The 18,043-nt window shown below is 47.2% G+C and overlaps 1 protein-coding gene across 2 annotated transcripts in view; it reads left to right on the top strand.

Moving 5' to 3' along the window:
* The window catches only part of LOC111161108 (rabaptin, RAB GTPase binding effector protein 1), an 88,822-nt gene that overhangs the window by 477 nt on the left and 70,302 nt on the right, over positions 1 to 18,043 (top strand). The window lies entirely within an intron of this gene.

Genomic DNA, 18,043 nt, shown 5'->3' with positions numbered 1-18,043 from the left:
CGCCGGGTGACGAGCTCCGGGCAGACGCCGCCTCCTTGACCTTCGGCACGCGCGAGGGGAGGCTCCTGCCGCTGCTGTGCCGGGAGGACTGCCGCCCGCGTGGACTCGCGCGCCCGGTCGCCGCGGGGCCTGGGGCAGCAAGGACAGGGCGTCTGACGTGCGGGGCTTCGTACGCTCGCCTTCTGCGGGGAGCGCGAGCCCGGCCCGAGTCGCCGGCGGGGCTGCCGGAGGCTTTCCTGGCCTTCGGGGGGCGCGGGCTGGGCCCACACTGGAGAGGCCCAGCGCGTCGCTGCGGGTGTTGCTCGCTGGCGCCCTGCTGGGAGCCCGCGAGCTTGCGCCTGGGCGGGGTGTCAGGTGCGAGAGGCCCGGGGGGTGCGGCTGCCCCGGGCCTGGGCGCCCGGCGGTCTCGGGCGGGAGCGGGCCGTGGCCCGGGAGGCCGAGCGCACGGCAGGCGCGTCCTGGAGAGCGGGGCCGGGCCCGGGGTCGTCTGAAGTTCCAGCCTTTGGTGGAAACTTGGCCTCTGGGGGGGCCCGAGGCGGTTCTCGGTTAGGGCCTGCCGGCCGCCCGCGGAACGGTGGGGCCCCCCTCCCGGAGCGGGGAGAGTGCGCGGGGCCGTGGCCAGGCCGAGGTCGTGTCCCCTCGCCTTCGCAGCGGCTGTCCGGGGAGCGCGCCGCGCTTCCATAGGCCCCTCTTGTTGCTGCAGTCGGCGGGCGCCTGGAGCGGCTTCGGGCTGCGGTCGGCCCGGGAGGGATGCTCTGATGCAGACAGGCGTCCGCGCGCGCAGGTGGCCGGGCTGCCCGGCCCCAGCAGGACTCTCCGCTCTCCCGGGATGCGGCACGGTCCTCCCTGTCCACACGCCGAGATGACTAAGCACTTGAGAGCGGGTGGGAATCTGGTGTCCTTTCGCTATTCTTAGTGCAGGTTTACTCCTGGTTTTCCGAGTCGTTGGGCGGCCCGCGAGGTTCGGTTTGCGTGGACCGCGGTGTTTACTCTCAGTGGGGGTGGATGGGCAGCCGGAGCCGCCCGGCGCTGAGGGACAGCGCCTGTGTCAGCGCGGTCTGGAAGTCCGTCTCGGGGACGTCATTTTTCTCTTCGGCCGAGCTCAGCGTAGGTCACTTCTTAACACCTGAGCTTTGAGGCTCGCTCTGATGTCCTTGCCCTGCCGAGTCTTGAAACTACGTGCGGGATTCTTCTGAGCCGCACCGGCAGTCCGAGAGAACCGTCCAGTTTCCTACTTGAATCCTGCCGTCCTCGTTTTAGTTTAGACGCGGCTGGTCTCTTGTGTTGGTGTCGTGTAACTTTTTGGACATACCTTTGTTTTCAGTGAGATTCGGCAGATTAAGGAAAGGACTGACTTGTGTGTTAATTGATAGAATGAAATGTAATGCCTTTATTTTTAATTTCTTGTTTTGTAAGTTTATTGAAAAGTGGTTTTGTTTTGTTTTAGTTTGCCGGTGCATCTCAGTGTGTTCATTTAGAACCGAGGTGACTTGAATAGCCGGAGGAATTTCATCCGATGATTCCATTTCATCTTGAGAATTCTAAGACTATTTATAAAGATTTTCAAATTTTAACATTTTAAAATCCAAGTTAAACTATATCGTAGAAGCATTTGCTTTCATTTTTCATGTAGAAGCACTGCCTTGGAAAGTCCCCCCATTAAAAATGTGTGGGTATAGAGAATAGGTCTTCTCCCGTCTCCCAGGGGTCATGACTAGTGAGTTTCCTGCCCTTCACTTTTACCTGTAGCTACACAGACATGCTGAGTGCTCTAGTGAAGGGGACGTACTCTTCGCAGATAGGTCTGCAGCTTGTCTGTTTCACCCAGCGCACGCCGGCCGTAATGACACACTTGCGAGTGGTCCCCTGGTCGTGTCCTGTGCAGTCAGCTCTGCATGCCTTGTCTCAGGAGATCTTGGGGTCAGTGAGGCTCTTGCTGCTGTAATACTGTTCCCGTTTTACTGATGAGGAAACTGAGGCACAAACAATAAAAGTGTCTGTAGAGTTCTGTAGCCAGGAGGCGGGGGAGCCACGGTTCAGATGCAGCCTACGGAACGTCCGGGCCCTCTGCTCTGTTAACCAGGTCGCCCACTACCTTCGAGGCCAGCGTTAGAGATCTGCTCCATTCTGTTTGCTGCGTGTGCTGCACAGGATTTGTTTGCCTGCTTTTCTGTTGATGGACAGTTCGTTTTCACTATTGGACAAGTTTTTCATTACTTTATAAGCAGTGCTGCCGTAGATATCCTTGTACCTATATTTAAGGGACAGAGTACATGAGCTCTGAGTGGTTTAAATTTTAATAGTGATTGCTAGCTTCGTCTCAAAAAAGGTATCGATTTACATACCTTCCAGCAGCGTATGAGAGGGCGGATTTCCTTTGCACTTTTACCAGCCCTGGATAATGTCAGCTGTTTTAAATTCGTATCTCCTGATAGAAAAAATGCTGTTCTTCAGTGAGCAGATTTTGTATACCTAGTCTTTGCCAAGCCCTGTGCCAGGTTCTAGGAAATCTGATGACGAGCTACTTGCCCGGCACGGCTGTAGGTACTTGGGATACATCCGTGAGCAACACAGATGGTAAACAGCCCAGCCACAGTGCGGGAGAAACATACTAAACTACAAACATCAGCAACTGATATGAACTGTCAGGTGACAAACGCTGTGGAAAAAAGGAAGAAGCGAGCAGGGTAAAAGGAAGGTGTGTGGGCTGGTCAGCCTTATTGAGAAGACGACAGAGGGTCAGCTATGAGGCTGTCTGGAGGAAAAGTGTTCCAGACAGGGTCCGTGTTTGCACATGCTTTTAGGAATGGTGTGTCTAGCATGTTTGGGGAAGGGCATGGAGGTCAGTATGGCCAGAATGAAGTTATGGGGGGCTTGGTGGAGAGGTGGGAGAGGGGAGGTAGAGGAGAGCAGGAGGACATGAGGTGAGGGGTCATGGCGTGGGGGCAGATCTCGTAGGGCCTTAGGAGCACTGATTGGCTTTCACAAGGGGAACCATTGAGAGTTTTGAGTAGAAGAGTGATGGGACGGGACTTATGTTTTAAAAAATCACTCTGGCTGCCAGATTGGCAACAGAGGACAGGGAGGCATGAGTCTAGGAAGAAGATGGTAAGGCTTGGACTGGATGTATTGACGGAGGTTATTATTTCGAGGGTATGGCCAACAGGATTTGGATTAGATACAGAATGAGGGGGAGAGAGAGAAAGAGAGGCAAAGAGGGAAGATTGCTCATAAGTTATTGGCTTGAGCAGCTGTGAGAGGTACGCAGTGCTATGAATGCCGATAATTTAGGGATTTGACCCAGTTAGGGAGTCTATAAGGTTTTCTAAGGCAGTGATGCTAGAGCTGAGATCCCAAGGGTGAACAGGGGTCCCTGTTTTGGGAGAAGCAGGGTGGCGAGAGTGCTGCAGAGAGGCCAGTAGGGGCTGGCCTGAGTAGGTTTCGTCCTCGGGGCTGAAGCAGAAGCTACTGGAGGGTTTTAAGCAAGTAGGTGACATGATGGCTTTTAAATAGTGATTATACATACTTGGTTTTCCCTCTGTTGTGCAGAATTTTTTTGTAGATCTGACCATTTTTAAAATTTTGTGGTTACGGCTCTTGCTTAGGAAGACCTCTCTTAACTCCCGTGTTTATTAAAGAAAACCAAAACCCTCATTTCTAACACTTTTATGGTTTTGTCTTTTATATTTAGTGCTTTAAATCATCTAGATTTTATTTATTTTTGAATTTTAATAGGGTTTATACTAAACAAATTTAGTATAAAGAAGTTCTAGCGGGCGTCTGGGTTGCTCAGTGGGTTAAGCCTCTGCCTTTGGCTCAGGTCATGATCTCAGGGTCCTGGGATCGAGTCCTACATTGACATCGGGCTCCTTGCTCATCGGGGAGTCTGCTTCTCCCCTTCCCTTCCCTGCTCTTGCGCGCTCTCTCTCTCAAGTAAATAAATAAAATCTTAAAAAAAAAAAAGAAGCGTTAGCTAAACAGGAGATTCCCTCAGAGAAAAAGAACACAGGAATAGCAAGTATGCTGGACAGCCGCTCTCTGTAGGGCCGAGGTGGAGAGCCCAGGGAAGAAATCAGTCTTCAAGAGGCCCCTCCCAGTTCTGAGATCAGACTTTCTTGGCCTTCGGGGAGGCTACTTTCTGGCTTGCTGGGAGAAGGCACCTGCATCTGGAATTTATTTTTGACACGACATAGGGATCTGATTTTATTTTTTTTTCAAATTGGATAGCCAATTGTTTTAACACCGTTACTCAATAATTCGTGTACTTGGTTCATTTAACAGAACTTGAGAGATCTCCCAAGTACTAAACTCGCAGAGATGCCTGATCTGGAAAGCGAAGCCGTGAGCTCACCCTGCAGCCTTACTGCTCTGGTACCCCGACCCATGGTAGCCCGGATTGTGTGATCGCCTGTAATCTGTACGGGTTACCCGGCTCCCTGCAGACAGAACAGCCTTTGACTCTTAAGGGCTCGGGTTCCTGAAATCCCGTGACCAGTGCATACAGGAGCTCTTTATGCCATGAAATCTGAGGTGCTTTTCTTGTATAATCCTTAAATCGAGTTTAGTCTTGAGAGGAGTGTGTAGCAGATGTTTTGTACGACACAGTTGTGGCAGGTGGTATGGGGGGTGGGAGATGGAAATGACAGAGAGAGATACGGTCCTCCTTTCGAGAATCTTGCGCTAATGAGGGCATGGGCCTGGGGCGCGCTAATGGGAACTGAGGGGTGCCTCGAGGTCCAGGATCATTTCCTCTGTTGGATACCAGAGGAAGCTGCCACTACCAATCAGAAGAGGAAGCCCTAGGAAGGAAGGTGTCTTTGTTCATTTTTCTCGGTAGGTGAGCGGAATCTCTTCCGAGTGGTAGCCCGATTCCTGTTGGAAGGCCTCTGAAGAGCGCGGGAACCCACCACCTCCTCTTGCGACTGGCTCCGGCATTCTGTGTGCGCTTTGCTCGAGCGGGGGCTTGCCCGCCGCAACTTCTGCCCGGGGTTTAGTTCTCTTCTTTGGGACCATGCAGAGCAGATCGAAGGCATCTCTTCTGTGTGAGCCTGAAGAAATTTGAGGATGTGTCCTTCCCAGATATTCTTTGTATTTCTCTTCTCCGGCGGTTTCAGTTTCCTTAACACCTTTCCCCCCGGTCCCCCGGTGTGTCAGCTTAAACTTGCATCGCCTTTCAGGCACGCAGAAGGGGTCTCTGACCACTTTCTTTTTCTTGACGTGTAGTTAGGACACAGTGTTAGTATCAGGGGTGCAGTGCAGGGATTCGGTAAGTCCGTGCCTTCTGCTCCGCTCGCCGCAGCGCGCACCGTCTGTCACCACACGGCACTACTGCAGTGTCATGGACTGTGTTCTCCATGCGGGACCTTCCATCCCAGTGATGTGCCGGTTCCTCCCTGGAAGCCTGGGCCTCCTTCCCTCCACGCATTCTGCCAGCCCCCTTCCCCCGCCCCGGGAACCATCTGTTCTCATTTATGGGTTTGTTTCTGCGTTTTGTTTGTTTATTCACTTCTTTTTTAGGGTTTTACATATAAGTGAAATCATACAGCATTTGTCTTTCTCTGACTTATTTTACTTAGCATAATACTCGTTAGGTCCATGCAGATCATCACAAATGGCAAAGATCCCACTGTCTTTTGCAGCTGAGTAAAATTCCATGGTGCATACACCGCATCTTTACCCATTCATCCGTCGGTGGGCGCCTGGGTGGCTTCCGTATCTGGCTATTGTAAGACGACGCTGCAGGGAACGTGGCAGTGGGTGGTCTTTCGGTCCGTGTGTGTGTTCTCTTACTTTAAGTTCCCAGTAGCGGAACTGCTGGATCATAGGGTAGCTCCATTTTTAATTTTTTGAGGAGCCTCCATACTGTTTTCCATGGTGTCTGCACCACTATGCGTTCCCAGCCTACAGCGCACAAGGGCTCCTTTTCCTCCCATCCTTGTCAACATTTGTTTCCTGTCTTTTTGACTCAAGCCTTTCCGACAGGTGTGAGGTGGGATCTCAGTGTGGTTTTGATTTGCGTTTCCCGATGATGAATGGTCTTGGGCAACTTTCCATGTGTCTCTTGGCCATCTGGATGTCTTCTTTGGAGAAACGACTATTCAGATCTTCTGCCCTTTTTTTCATGGAATTACTGGTTCTTTTGGTGTTGAGTTGTAGAAGTTCTTTATGTATTTTAGGTAGTAGTCTTATTGAATATATCTTTTGCAAGTCTCCTCCCATTCACTGGGTAGCCTTTTAGTTTTGTTGATGTTTCCTTTGCTCTGTAAAGGCTTTTTATTTTGATGTGATCCCAGTAGTTTTTGCTTTTGCTTCCGTTGCCCGAGGAGACATATCTAGAAGAATGTAGCTATGGCTGATGTCAGAGAAATTGCTGCATGTGTTCTCCCAGGAGTTTCATTGTTTCAGGCCTCACTTTTAGGTCTTTAATCCGGTCTGAGTCTATTTTTGTGTGTGGTATGATAAAGTGGTCTGGTTTCATTTTTTGCATGGACCTGTCCGGTTTTCCCAGCACCGTTTATTGAAGAGACCGACTTTTCCCCATTGTATATTCTTGCCTCTTTTATGGTAGATTGATTATAAAGTGTGGGTCTATTTCTGGGCTCCGCATTTTGTTCCATTGATCTGTGTGTCTGTTTTCATACCAGTACCATACTGTTTTGATTACTACAGCTCTCTATTATAGCCTGAAACTTGGAATTGTGAGATCTCCAGCTTTGTTCCTCTTTCTCAAGATTTCTTTGGCTGTTTGGGGTCTTATACAGTTCCATGCAGGTTTCAGTTGTATTCTGGTCCTGTGAGAGATGTTGTTGGCACTCTGTAGGGATAGCGTTGAATCTGTAGGTTGTATCGGGCAGGATGGCCATTTTAACAGTATTAAGTCTTCTAATCCAAGAGTGTGGAATGTCTTTCCATTTTTGTTGTTTTCAGTTTCTTTCATCAGTGTCTTACAGTTTTATAGTTTATAGAGGTCTTTCATCTCTTTCATTAAATTTATTCCTAGGTATTTTATTCTTTTTGGTACAGATTTTATTCTTTTTGGTATTTTATTCTTTTTGGTATGTTAATTCTTTTGATGGTCTCCGAGATGGATGTCCATTGTTAATGACTTCTGGTGGCACCTGATGGTCTCTAGGCATGTGTTACCTGTATAGAGTAGTATGTACAGAGATGTGTTACTGAAAGGAGTCCTAAAGGCTAGTTGTCTTCCCTGATTTTACAGATCAGGAAACTACGGACTAAAGACATGGAAGTGACTTGCATTGTAGCAGGGACAAGAGTAGAATTGAGGAGGAGAGTGGGGCTATCATTTCTCTTCTGGTTACTGCTTCTGTTTGTGTAGAATGAACTTTGCCTAGAGACCTCGTTTGATGTGGCCTGAACAGAATCATAGAATTGATGTAACTTGATTATAGTCAAAACACACAAAACTTACTCATTATCATTCCTTTTTCTTTAATACTTTCATTCTTTAAATAAATATTTACTGCATATGCCTCATGCATGGTGGGCGTTGTGTTGTGGATATTACAACAAAATAGAAACGCTCCTTTTGTTATGGAAGGTAAAGTTGAGTGGTGAACTCAGAGCGACTCGGTGAGGAAGGGCCTGTTGTCTGGCTGTGGTGCTGTTCCCAGCACCATGTTTGTGGTTCCTGTGAGCTGTCGCAGTTTGTTGAAGGAAAGTCAGAGGACGGTGTGCTGTTGAGATAACGTGCTAGCTTTTCTTCATTTACAGCACTTTGACGACAAGTAGGGAGCATCTTAGATCTTTCAGGAAGTTCAGTCAACATAGGTCCTTCCCTCCATTCAACCCTCACTGCACCCCAGGTTATATTGGAGAAAGTGGCATTTGAGTAGAGCCTTCAGAGTGGTATAGAATTTCTGACCGATGGAAATGGCGTCTTGGAGAAAGATGGTGGAGGAGAGGAGCAGCCAGCAGGGTACAGCTGGAGCAAGTTCAGGGTGAGGTGAGGTGAGTGTGTAATCTGGTGGTGCGGCAGCCTGGGTCTTGATAAGCGACCGGCTTGAGAAAGGGGGTTGAGCCTGAACGGTGGACAGCTTTGCTTCGAGGGAAGGAGTTGGGGTTTGCCTAGGTGGTGTGGCCGGGCCTGTGTGCTTTGATAGAGTCATAGCGTGTCCCCACCTGGGCTGTAGGAGGCCACTCTGGAAATTACCCAGAAGGTGGATTGGTCACACAGAGAGGGTAGATCGCGGGTGGTTAGGGAGATTGGCAAGGCTGTTACTGTGACCCGAGAGAGATGACGGGCTGTTCTCTTACGTCTCCGGGAATGGAGAAAAGGAAATGATCGATGGGAGAAATACGATGGTGGGCCAACAGCAGCTTGCTGAACACTTGGTCTGGGGTGCAGGCGGGAGAGAAATGAAGGAGGCTTCTGCGAACGTAGCTGCCGAGCACCGATCTGGGGGTCCAGTGGGAGGGTGGGGAGAACAGGAGAACGCGGCAGCTTTGGTTTTAGAGTGTTGATGTGGAGTGCTCGGCAGACGGTTGTGTGGAGACACCCAGGAGGTGCCAGGACTTGCGGCCTGGAGCTTTGGGAAGAAGGCGGGGTGCGGATGCACCGTTGGTCGTCAGATGCCCGGGAGTCCTCCCGGTGAGCCGTGATTGTTGTGTGCGCCTGTCACGGGATGGCCCCTCTGCCTGGGAGACTACAACAACAGGACAGGCTGTATGGAGGACCGCAGGTGGAACGGACGGGTTGGGTGCGCAGGAGGATTCACTACTGGTTAGTAGTGAATCGTAAATTAGGAGCAGAGTTAGGGGGCAGGTCGCTGTGATGCAGAGTCAGTGTTGGAGGGTGACGGTCAGCAGTAGTAAATGCTTGCAGAGCAGTCAGGTGACTGCTCACTTGATGGCTGTCTGGAACCCTGGGAAGAGTTCAGCGAAGGAGATGCTGTAGAGGCAGCACGATAGACTGATGTTTAAAATTGTGGTGATGCACGGCAGTCGGGGCAGTCGCTGGAGAAGGCTCAAAGAGTTGTAACATCGTGTGTTTTAAAAATAAAAATTAAGGGGGGGGGGCGCCTGGGTGGCTCATCCAGTTAAGAGTCTGTTCTCATGTCAGCTCAGGTCCTGATCTCAGGGTCCTGGAGTTGAGCCCCTGCTGAGGCTTTGCGCTCAGCCTCGGGGTGTCTGCTTGCCTTTCTCCCTCTGCCCCTCCCCCTGCTCACGTGTGGGTGCTCTCTCAAATAAATAAACAAATCTTAAAAAAGAGGAGGTTAGTTGTAGGTACTGGCGGCACTGCCAGTAGAAGACAGGAGCCCGAGGGTTTCAAGGAGAAAATAGGTAGGACTCGCTGTCTGAGGAACCGAGAGCAGGTTAGGTGGGGCAGGAACCCGGGTGTCATGAGCAGAGGCGGCTCTCATCCTGCAGGCAGCAGGCAGCAGGGAGAGAGAAAGGCAGAGAAGTCTCTGAGGCAGACGAGAAGCCGACTACACGTGTACGTAGCCTCCGTTCTTTCCTCATTTTTGCCGCGTACGCGGTCTGTCACCTGTGAACAAGGTAGAGGGTTATCTGCCCTCCCGGAGGGTGCAGTTCTGAGACCTCTATTGGAGCCAAGTCAGTCAGCTCCTTCTTACTCACCTGGATTCTGCATCTTAACCACAGAACAGGTGGTTTTCCCAGTTACCCCAAAGCCGATATCGCCAGTACTATTCTCGATGCGAGGAGAGAAGTTAATTATTTGTGCACTTTGGGGACCGTGGGCCTGGGTGCTTCCTTCTGTCACGGAACCCTTGTTGAGAAGGGCTGGTATAGTAACACGTACGGGACGTGATTGGGTCCTTACTACGGAAAGTCTGATGGGGTGCGGGAAGTAAGCCATGATGTGGGGGACCATCCCATTGGTTAAGACTTAAAAATTGAGACAGATAGATACTGACCACTTAATCCTCAACTGACATCTGCTTTTCCTAAGCTCCTGCTACATTTATGTCTACAAAGAGCCGACTTCTGTGGCCTCCCACCCCATCTAGATCTAACGTCCCCGACTTCCTTATCTACCCCAGAGCAGAGTTTGTCTGCGACTGCATTCTTCCATTTTATTGTGGCCCTGGTGAGCTTCTGTAGACCGTGTCAGAAGGGACAGCAACGGTTTAGATCCAGCTCTGTTGCAAAAGTTTTCTTTGCATTTGTTCCTAATAGATGAAAATTTAGTCTTCCTGGAACACCTCCATTTTTCTGTGGTAACTGTATTAGAAAAGTCTTAATTTTGGGGGGCCCAGATACATACATTCCTTACAGTTTAGACACCTTGGTTCTGGCCTTTTGAACAAATCAGAATTAGGCCGTCTTCTCTTCCACACAGAAGGCCCTCAGATACTTACAGAGCTCGCTCCCATCATAAATCTGTGATTTATTGAGAAGCTATATGACTTCTACCATGCTGTGTAATTTTTAAAAATTTTTGAGCATTTACTGTATACTAGTCACTGGGGATACAGATACAATAAAAGAATAGACTGTTTTTTAGAGAATTTTTAGAGAAGTTTTATTTCTTGATTTTTTTAAAAGTACTTTTTTTTGGGGGCGCCTGGGTGGCTCAGTGGGTTGGGCCTCTGCCTTCGGTTCGGGTCATGATCTCAGGGTCCTGGGATCGAGCCCCGCATCAGGCTCTCTGCTCAGCGGGGAGCCTGCTTCCTCCCCTCTCTCTGCCTACTTGTGATCTCTGTCTGTCAAATAGGTAAATAAAATCTTAAAAAAAAAAGTACTTTTTTTTTTTTAAAGATTTTATTTTCAAGTACACTCTACACCCGATGTGGGGCTTGAACCTACGACCTGAGATCAAGAGTCACGTGCTCTATTGACTGAGCCAGCCAGGTGCCCTTCAGAGAAGTTTCAGATTCACAGCGAAATTGAACAGAAAGTACAGTTTCCTTATACCCTCCCCCAGCTGACTCCCCACCATCGGCCTCTCGTGTCCTGTGGCACACGTGGTGGTAAGCCTGCACACGGCGTTTCGTTATCGCCCAGAGTCCGTCGTTTGCATTAGGGTTCACTCTCGGAGCTGGACGTCCTGGGAGTTTGGATGTTGTACAATGACGTGTGTTCCTTGACTGTTACAGTGTCATACAGAAGGTTCGCTGCCCTGAGTCCCACCTGTTCATCTCCCCCCGCCCCACCCAGTTCTTGGCAACCGCTGATCTTTTCACTGTTTCCATAGTTAGGCCTTTTCCGGAATGTCCGGTCAGTGGAATCCTGGCTGTTTTTTCCACTTAGCGATATGTATTTCAGGTTCCTCCATGTCTTTTCTGTGGCTTCTCCGCACTCATACTCCATCATACGGATGGATGTACCAGTTTTTCCCTTCACCTGCCGAAGGACGTCATGGCTGCTTCCAAGTCCTGGCGATCGTGAGTAAGGCTGCTGCGGTGCGGATTTCTGTGTGGATGCGTGCCGCCAGGGAGCGTGATGGCTGGATCGTTTGAGTGTCAGAGTGGCTGCGCCATTTTGCCTTCCCGCCAGCAGGGAACGGGGATTCCTGTGCCTCCGCGTCCCCACCAGCATTTGTGTCGGCTGTGTCTGGGATTGCCTCCATTCCAGTAGGTGTGTGGTGCTCTCTCGTTTTCACGCGCAGTTCCCTAGTGACGTGATGTGGGACATCTTTTCTTATGCTTATGTGCTGTCTGTATATCTTTTGTGAAGCGTACATTCAGAATTTTGGCCCTTCTTTGAATTGGGTGATTCATTTTCTTGTGCTTGAGTTTGAGAGTTCTTGTATGTTTTGCAGAACGGTCCTTTATAAGATGTGTCTCTTGCAAGTATTTTCTCTGAGCCTGTGGCTTGTCTTCTCATTCTATTGACAGTGTCTCTTGCCAAGCAGTTTTTTTTTTTAATTTAAGATTTTAATTTTTTGAGAGACAGAGCAGGAGTGATGGGGGAGAGGCAGAGGGAAAGAGAGGGGCAGGCTTCCTGCTGAGCAGGGAGCCTGATGTGGGATTCATTCCCAGGACCCTGGGATCATGACCTGAGCTGAAGGCAGGTGCTTAACCAACTGAGCCACCCAGTTGCCCCCAGAAGTTTTTAATTTTAATGAAGTTCAGCTTATCAGTTGTTTCATTCATGGATGGTACTTTTGATATAGTATCTGAAAAGTGATTGCCATACACAAGGTCGTCTAGATTTTCTGCTGTGTTTTGCTCTAGGAGTTTTACAGTTTTGCATTTTGCATTTAGGTCTGTGACTCATTTTGAGTTAATTTTTGTGGCGAGTTTAAGGTCTGCATCTAGATTCTTTTTTCCTGTGCAGTCTAGCTGTTCCAGCACCATCATTTGTCATCCTTTCTCCATTGAACTGCCTCTCCTTCTTTGTCACACGTCAGTTGACTCTGTGTGGTTTTGTTTCTGGGTGCTCTGTTCTGTCCCATGGAAGTATTTGTCTGCTGTTTCATGCTATGTGTTTTTCAATTTCTTTCTTTTTTTTTAAAGATCTTATTTATTTATTTGACAGAGAGATCACAAGTAGGCAGAGAGGCAGGCAGAGAGAGAGGAGGAAGCAGGATCCCTGCTGAGCAGAGAGCCCGATGCGGGGCTTGATCCCAAGACCCTGGGATCATGACCTGAGCCAAAGGCAGAGGCTTTAACCCACTGAGCCACCCAGGCGCCCCTCAATTTCTTAATTAAAAATGTTTGTGTGAAAAATAAATGCTTGTGGTAAAACAGTTTGTAAATTTCTAAAAAGGAGAAGGAGAGTCCATATAAGCTCCTAAGCTCATTACTCAGAGGTAAACACTAGGAAAGGCCTGGTATATATTTTTTCTAGTTTTTAAAAAAGTTTGCGTCCTGATGATTTAGAAGTGGGATCATACTGCATATTGCTATTCTCAAGCTTTCTTAACTTTGTTTTTGATACAGATTATGTCATCAGTTTTGAAATAGATTGTTTTTGTGCAGTTATAAATGCATTATAATTTGTAAAAATATGTCCCCACTGATGAATATTTATGCCATTATGGTAATGCTACAGTGAGTATCCTTGTAGCTGTCTTTGCATACTCCTGTGAATGTTTTTTGTGGTGTAAAGTCTTCCAACTGGAATTACCGAGTCAAAGAACGTGCAGGTTTAAAAAATTAATGGCAAGTGCCAGATTCTCTTTCAGAAAGGGTTGACAGTTTCCAGGCTCCCCATCAGGGCATAAGAAGACTTGCAGCTCCTCAATTTAATATCTTTGCGTGTGGGAAAGTTGACTTCTTTGTCCTGTATGGAGCAGGTGTAGCAGGAATCTCCCCCACTTTGTATTTTAATTTTGAGATGTTTTGGCATATGGACATATTTTAATTTTTTTGTGATTTAATACTTTTTTCCTTTGTGGCTTCTAGATTTACTTCTACCTTCTTGTGTTATCTTCTAGTATTTACTATTAAATATTTGATCACACTGGGATTTATTTTGATGTTAGGACTGAGACAGGAATCCAGCTCTTACAACTTATCTTCAAATGGGGAGCCGGGAGTTCTTGTACCACACAGTGATGGGTCCGTTTCCCTCTGTTGATTTGGAAACGCTGCGATGTATTATATGCTCTCCATCCAGGGACACTTGAGTCCATTTTTGGATTGTATTTTGTTGTATTAATTTATCTGTTCTGCTGTCATACCGTATGATAACAGTTGCTCACTGATACTTCCTAGTGTTTTCATCTTCTGAGAGCCAGAAACCCTCATTGTTCATTTTCTCAAGTTTTCCCCCAGCCATTCTTTGGTATTTATTAATTCAGATAAAATTTAGAATGAGCACATTAAGTCTGCTCACCATCCTCCCCTCTCCTGCCCCCCACCCCCAAAAAAGGCCTTTGGAGAAAACCTCATTGGCTGAGTTCATAAACTAAGGAGAACATGTATCTCTAGCAGAAAACCTTTACAGTTACATTGCTCTATGATACTTTGAATACGTTAACTATATTATTTATTTCTCCACATTCTTAGGGGGTAGCATTATCTGTATCTTACAGTTGAGGAAATAAAACTAAGTAACTTCCCAGGATTCAGGTTCCCGTGACTGCTTTCATTCACCCACTATCTCTGAGGTCGGTGTTGGTTAAGGAAGCGCTTAGGTCATTAAAAAAGGGTCAAAATTAAAACAAAATCCCATTTCTTTTTTGATCATAAAGCACAAGGAACTTGTAAAGAAAGCTGGACTCACCCATAATTCCATCCTTCCGAGGATTTCATCGGCTGGTCTACGTCTGGTCATGTTTTATGTCTACAAATAAACAGTGTTTGAGCTGTTGAGACATGGGTGGCTTGGTGTATTGGACATCAACTCTTGATTTAGGCTCGGTCATGACCTCAGGGTCCTGGGATCGAGCCCTATGAAAGGTTCTGTGCTGAGCAGGAAGTCTGCCTAGGATTCTCTCCTCCCTGTCCCGCCACCCGTCCCTGCTTGCGTGCTTGTGCGTGTGCTCTCTCTCTCTCTCTCTCTCAAGTAAATAAATAGAATCTTAGAAGATTCCTTATATAAAGAAATGTTTAAACTGTTGATCGTATCACACATGTGGTTTTTTATTCTGCTATTTTTATTTTATAAAGTGGAATTTCCTTGTAAGTTATTTCTCAAAAACCCACTGGTTTTAAAAGTCCAATTTACCATATGAATGTATCATAACGTAATCATTTTCCTGTTACTCTTGCCTGTTTGATTATCCGTGAGATCTTGCTGTTAATAAGGAATTCTCCGGGAGGCATCCTCAACGTTAAGCTTTGAGTGTTTCCTGGAGAGTCCTGGATCAAGAAACGTGAGGTTTTGTTGTGTGTGTTGCCAAACTGCTTTCCAGAAATCCGGTTCTAGTTTATATTTCTACCATTAGTGTCATCGCACCCTTGCTAGCATTAAGTATAGACTGAAAACTTTATTGCTGGTAGCATAGGCAGACCTTTGTCTTGTTTAACTGGTGTTCTGTGACCCAGAGCGGTCTAGGATTGCATGTGAACCAGTTAGATGACGCTTTGGCGCTTTCAGAGACCCGCTCTGTCTCTGTACCAGACGGTCTCCTGTACTGTGATGTCTACTGCCTACATAGTTGCCGGTTTTTTGTGTTTTTTCCCCCAAATAATTTGAATTCTTAAGTTCTTTCTGTAGGAGCTGTTTGTCAAATTAGGTCTTTCACATCTTTTATTTAAGTCCTTAATTTTCTTTCTTTTAGATAAAATTGATACTGCTTACTGCAAATAATTCAGAAAATGCAGAAAAGCATTAAGAATAAAACGGTGATCGCCTGAGGATAATTTCTGTTAACATATTGATGTATTATTTTTGTAGAATTTTCATAGGTGTATTAAAATATATAAAAAAAACTTTAAAATTTGATAAAAAATTTTACTGTTAGAGGATGCTCTTCCCACTTACGTGAAGGGTTGTTCATGACGTACTGTGAGATAGTGTTATTTTTCATGAGCGTGTAGTATCACATGGTATGGATTCCATAACATGTTTGATTCTCTCGTGAATACTTAAGTTTCAGGGTTTTTTTGGGTTTGTTTGTTTTTCAAAGATTTTTATTTATTTATTTGACAGAGATCGCAAGTAGGTAGAAAGGCAGGCAGAGAGAGGGAAGCAGGCTCCCCGCTGAGCAGAGAGCCCAATACGGGGCTCGATCCCAGTACCCTGAGATCAAGACCTGAGCCAAAGGCAGAGCCACTGAGCCACCCAGGCACCCCTAAGTTTTAGTTTTTTCCCCACAACAGCTAGCATGGCACGGGGCTTCTGACACCGAGCTCTCTGGAGGTCTCTGCAGACGCACCTCAGTCAGTCTCCGCTGGTTGTTGGAGAAGTTGTGCACGCTTAGATTTTGCTGGGTCTGGTGTGTTTCCGTTCTGGTGTGTGCTCGTGTGCTCAGAGCAGGTGGGAATCCAGTCTCTGGAGGCTTCTGCAGGTAGAGGGTTTGGTGTCTGTGTGTGTCGCCAGGTCGGAAGTCCGCAGTCCAGGGATGGCCCAGGGCCCGCTTTCGCCTCTTCTCCACTTTCCTCCCACAGGAGCCTTTCTGCTCACATCTTAATCACTTTTCTTGCAGATGCAGTTCTGATGACCTTGTGGGAATATTTATTCCTTTACGTCTTTCAGTATTTTCTCTGTTCCGTGCGTAGCATTCCGTCCTGTTGGCACAGGGATCGTCCTTACGCTGGGCGCTCTGTTTCCCACAGCTATTTCCTCTTTAATTGCTTTACTGTTTCCTCTTTATTGTATTCACTGGGACTCTTTCCGTGCTTTTTGTTCTCTTTAACAAAATTAAGTATTTCTTATTGTTGGACAGATTTTTGCACACTTAGGGTGAGCTCAAGTTGGTTGTACAGGCCTCTCTTCTGTGTGTAGTTCAATTTGATTGAATTGTTTCGCAGTTCTGTTCATAGGTGCGGCTGGCCTGTATTTCCATTTTGGAACTACCTTGCGTTTTGGTATCTCGATTATGCTAGCTTGCTAAAATAAATTGGGAAACATTCTATCCTTTATTATACTGAGGAAAGTGTAAGTAATGTAGAAAATATTTATTCCTGTAGATTTGATAGAATTTGTTATGTTCTCTTTAAAAGTTCACCTTGAAATTTGTAAAGCTCCTTCATAATTTTTTGTCATTTTTCTATTGTTAGACATTAGCTTATTTTTGATGTTTTGGAATTTTAATTGGTGGTACAGTCAATGCTCTTGAAATTAAATGTACACATATCTATGATTACTTCTTTAGGATAAATTCTTAGTAGTGAAATTGCCTGGTTAAAAAGTATACAGACGTGTAAGCCTTTTGCTGTTGACTGCTACATAGTCGCCTGTCTTGAATTACACCCTGGATTTGTTTTAATCAGGTTCGGTAAGGTGATAGATATAAATGTATTTTTTTTAAAGAGTTTATTTATTTGACAGACAGAGATCACAAGTAGGCAGAGAGGCAGGCAGAGAGAGAAGGGGAAGCGGGCTCCCCGCTGAGCAGAGAGCCGGATGCAGGGCTCAATCCCAGGACCCTGAGATCATGATGAGAGCTGAAGGCAGAGGCTTTAACCCACTGAGCCACTCAGGCGCCCCAGGTAAGGTGGCAGATATAGAGAAGACTGCCTTTGAAAGCAGATTTTATTACTTAGAGTGTCCAAGACGGTGGGGGGGGGGCATGCCATCGGAGAATACCGGGTTGGTCAGGAGGCAGAAGGGGCCCATGGAAAGCGTGGCCTAGAGCCTTTATTGTGGTTTCCGTGGGAAGGAGTAGGTGGGCCAGAGGAGGCGAGGTGGAACAAGCTTAGGATTGTCTAGTTTGAGTGATGTCTGCAGGTCTCTGGTGTTCTGATACCTGGCCCGGGGGTGACGGGAAATACTGGCTTGCTGTGTCAGAGCTGATGAGCGAGGCAGTTATAGACCTCCGTGTAGTGGGCTTGCGTGCGCTGGGCATGTTTGCAGGCGAGTTGTTTAGTATCCTGGGAACTAGCTGACCCTGGGGGCGCAGTCCCTTCCTGGCCAGCTGGGCTCTGTGACGTCAGAGCATCGTAACGTGTGGATAATAAAGACATGAATTAATGCACCGACCTTTGGGATTGTAGTGCTCTGTGCTCCCACCAGCAGTGTGCGGGCCGCCACCACGAAGTAGCGGTGTCTTTTCAGGAGAGAAATCCACAGGGACACCTGGTGGCTCAGTTGGTTCAGCGTCTGACTCCTGCTATCAGCTCTGGTCTTTATCTTAGGGCTGTGAGTTCAAGCCCTGGGCTGGTTCCCTGCTGGCTGTGGAGCATACTTTAAAAAAAAAAAAAATCCATAAAAATGTTGGCTAGTTTTGGTGAGCAGAATCTTGTTCAGATTTGCATTTCTTTGATCTCTGTTGGTTTTTAGAATTCTTTTGCAAATCATCCATCTTTAACCACTAAATAATATTTGCTTTTTTATTTACCTTTAAGAGCTTTTCCTACAAAGACATTTCTCTAGCAGGTCTAGGGACTTTTGTGTGTGTGGAACGTTGTTGCCGTAAATTTGAATTAGTTGCAGAGTGATCAAAGGAGAACAAGTGAGGGGATGGGGGGCACCTGATTGGACTCTGATGTCCGTGGAGACATCC

This window comes from Enhydra lutris, unplaced genomic scaffold (genome assembly GCF_002288905.1).
Source record: "Enhydra lutris kenyoni isolate GAN:26980312 unplaced genomic scaffold, ASM228890v2 scaffoldscaffold82, whole genome shotgun sequence".
Taxonomy (NCBI): Eukaryota; Metazoa; Chordata; class Mammalia; order Carnivora; family Mustelidae; genus Enhydra; species Enhydra lutris.
The sequence above is the reverse complement of the archived record's forward strand: the minus strand, read 5'-3'. Positions and strand labels throughout refer to the sequence as shown.